This window comes from Apodemus sylvaticus, chromosome 21 (assembly GCF_947179515.1).
Source record: "Apodemus sylvaticus chromosome 21, mApoSyl1.1, whole genome shotgun sequence".
NCBI classification, from domain to species: Eukaryota; Metazoa; Chordata; class Mammalia; order Rodentia; family Muridae; genus Apodemus; species Apodemus sylvaticus.
The window spans coordinates 18,595,349-18,599,250 of record NC_067492.1 but is presented as its reverse complement, the minus strand read 5'-3'; positions in this window follow the sequence as shown (position 1 = coordinate 18,599,250).

The window sequence follows — 3,902 nt, the reverse complement described above, 5'->3', positions numbered from 1 at the left end:
AAGTCTATAGAAGGTTATAAAAATTCAAAACAAATTTTATTAAAGTGAAATATTAAGCTATGCAAGATGCAATACAGAATAATAGGTTCCACTTGTTCTACAAAAACAAAACAAACTCACATAGGTGTGTATACAGTATTAAAGTCATCAGAAACACAACTAACAGGGACTGTTTCTGAGGGGTTTCTCTAACTCAGTCACCTGCCTGCCTCAGGCACCAAAGTGCTGGGATTGAAAGCATGAATCATTTCTACCATCTGTAATTTCACTTTAACCTCTGAAATTATTTTTCACGTGGTTTTTTTGTTTGTTTGTTTGTTTGTTTCTTTTTCAAGACAGGGTTTCTCTGTGTGGTCCTGGCTGTCCTGGAACTCATTCCGTAGACCAGGCTGGCCTCGAACTCAGAAATCCACCTGCCTTTGCCTCTCAAGTGCGGGGATTAAAGGCGTGCGCCACCACTGTTTGGCTTTCCATGTGCTCTTTTGAGACAGAATCTCAAAAAAAAAAAAAATGGTGGTAAAACCTGTAATTCCAGTGAGAGGCTGAATGAAGCAGAATAAGGAGCTGGAGACCTGAACAGGACCTTTGTCCTAGACCTCACTCTGTAGACCAGGCTGGCCTCCAACTCAAAGCAATCCACCTGCCTCTGCCTCCTGAGTGCTGGGATTAAAGGTGTGCACCAATGTAGTAGAATTTTCCCCCAATTAATTTAAATATTGATATAAGAAGCCTGTGATTGGTCGGGGAAAAGGGAGGCAGAGCTAAGAGTTTCAGGGACAGGGACAGGAAGAGAGGAAGAAGGAAGGAAAATGGAGGAAGAGACAGATGATCCAGATTCTGCGGGTCTTTAAATAGCCACAAGTAGCTATGAATATTTTATAAGGGATGGATAATTACAGGACAATTTGTCTTATGTAGGTGGGAAATTTATATCAGTATCAATTGGCTCTGATTAAATTGTGTGGACATATTGTGGGGTGAGAATTTACTGATATAAATCTGACTTATAAATTGCAAGCCTCTAGAGTATTGATTTTATGGGGACCAGTGGGTGGATGACTGGGAAAGTGAGTGCAGCCCAGAAGTGACAGGGGGCTAGGCATGGAGGCAGCAGGCTGGTGCCTTTATTATTTCCTGCCACACACCATCACTACCAGGTTAAAAAGAAAAATAAAACTAAACAAATCACACCTCAGTGTGGTAAAGTGTCTTAGTTAGGGTTTTACTGCTGTGGACAGACACCATGACCAATACAAGTTTTATAAAAAACAATATTTAATTGGGGCTGGCTATCAAGGCAGAACCTTGGTAGCATCCAAGCAGGCATGGTGCAGGAAGAGCTGAGGGTCTACATCTTTATCCAAAGGAAGCCAGGAACAGACTGGGCATCTCCAAGCCCATCCCCACAGTGACACACTTCCTCCCACAAGGCCACACCTTCTAATAGTGCCACTCCCTGGGATGAGCATATACAAGCCATCACAAAAAGTAAGTCATTATAAATAAGCCCAGCACTCAGGAAGCACAGGAAAGTGGATCTCTATGAGTTTGAGGACAGCCTCGTCGACATAGTTCCATACCACTCAAGACTATAAAAGTGAGACCCTGTCTCAAAGAACAAAAACAAACAAACAAACAAACAAAAAACAACCCATGGTGCCCGTGGTGGGGCACGCCTGTAATCCCAGCACTCTGGGAGGCAGAGGCAGGCAGATTTCTGAGTTTGAGGCCAGCCTGGTCTACAGAGTGAGTTCCAGGACAGCCAGGGCTACACAGAGAAACCCTGTCTCAGAAAAAAAAAAAAAAAAAAAATCCAAAAAAACCCCAAACAACCTAGACTCTCAGAGTCCACCCTAACATGGTCGGGGGCTTCTGAGGAGAAAGAACATGGTGTCCAAAGGGTGTGTGAAGACAGACCAACTGGGCTCCTTATGTCAGTGCCTGGGCTCCGGTTCCCTAACTCGCGGCCACCGGGGTTCTCTGAGACCTCAATGGCTCCGCTGACGGCCACGCCTCCTAGCCTTACTCCCCTGCCTTCGTCGCAGCAGCGGGAGAAGCGTCCCAAGGCCAAGGCGGGAAGGAAAGCCACCCACGCGGATACTCACACCAGTCAGGGGCAGGGACAGTGGATTCCGCGCTTGGGCTCGGGCTCGGGCTCGACCTCGACCCGGCCAGCAGCTCCGGCCATCGCCGCTCAACATGGCGGTTAGGTCTCCCCAACGGCCACTCACAGCCCAAGCCGAGCCTAAGCTCCATTGGCTGAGGCTTTGAAGTTGGCTCCTCCCAGCCAATCACAGGAGGGGCAGGGAAACGGCTCTTGCTGGCGCATGCGCACTAAGAGCGTTCCCGCCAAAGCCTTCCCCCAGAAGGTCGCTCGAAGTTTCCAGTTATTTGTTGCTGAATTGACCAATGAGTAGAAATTCCTTCACAGCAGTAGTGTCTATATTTTAAGAAATGCTGATCCCAGCCGGTGTAGTGGTACCTGTCTTTAACCCAGCACTTGGGAAGCACAGGGAGGCAGAGCTCTGTGTGTTCAAGGCCATCCTGGTTTATTTGTTGAGTTCTAGGATAGCCAGGGGCTACATAAAAACAGGGAAAAAAATAAAAATAAAAAGACGTGGTCTTGCTATATAGCTGTGAACCAGAATTCCTGGAAAGAGACAGCCTGCGGTCTCTGCAGATACTGATTGGTTTGATTAGATCTGAGGTCGGTACTATCGAGATAGGAATGTCACAGGTCCAGAGGCTAAAGTGTCTTGGACTAGTTCTAGCTTTCTGAAAAACAGCCATTCTTTGTCCATTTCCGTGTTGGAACTAAAGTCTTATACTAGCAGATAGAAACCATTTGGAATCTATTAACTTACCAGACCACTGGCTTCCACCAACCAAAAGGCTAAAGATGCCATCAGATAATATCTTGGGCCTATAGAAAAGCTTTCCGCTTTGCTACAGTCGCCTCTCAGATATACCACCACTATATTTTAAACTTGCCTTGGTTTATGACTCTTTGTTCTGTAAAACTGTACAACATGAAACAGTTTTCATGTAATTTGGGGTTTCCTCATCTGTGAAAAAGTGGCACTTGCAGAGCTGTTAATACAGTTTAAAAATTAAACAGTGAGTGAAATTTTTAGTGTGATACCTTGCCTATTGATTTTTGGTTTTGTGTGTGGTATTTTTTGAGACTGGGCCCAATGCCCAAGTCTGGCCTTAAACTCCCGATCCTCTTGTCTCTCAAGTGCTGGGATTATAGATGTGTGTCACCGTTATAGGCTTTTCCTAAGAATGTTGACTATTGTTGTAAAGCAAGCAGAAGGATAGATGCCCTTCAAGTTGGGTTAAATCATTTCTTCCTCTTCAAAGTCAGGACCTGAACTTCTTCACATTGGGACCTGAAGGACAAATATAAAGCTATGCCTGGTAGCACAGCACTGTACTCACACCTACTCTGGAGGTTAAGACGAGTGAAAAATTCTGGCTGGAGAGATGGCTCCGTGGTTAAGAGCAGCAACTGCTCTTCTGAAGATCCTGAGTTCAAATCCCAGCAACCACATGGTGGCTCACAACCACCCATAGTGAGATCTGACTCCCTCTTCTGGAGTGTCTGAAGACAGCTACAGTGTACTCATATAATAAATAAATCTTAAAAAGGTGAAAACTTCAAGGCCAACCTGGACAATTTATCCAGACAGACCCCATCTCAAAGAGAGAACTGGACTAGAGTGCTTCGGTGTGATCGAAGCACTTATTTCAGTCCAGAATACCGTTAAACGAGACATACGTGGTAGCAATTCGAATATTTGCTTGGTGTAAACCTGTAATACTGGCAAATCCCCTGATTTCAAGGCCACCTTGCTCCATTTCAAAAGAGCAAAAAAGGAGCCTTTGAGGTCCGTGTATCA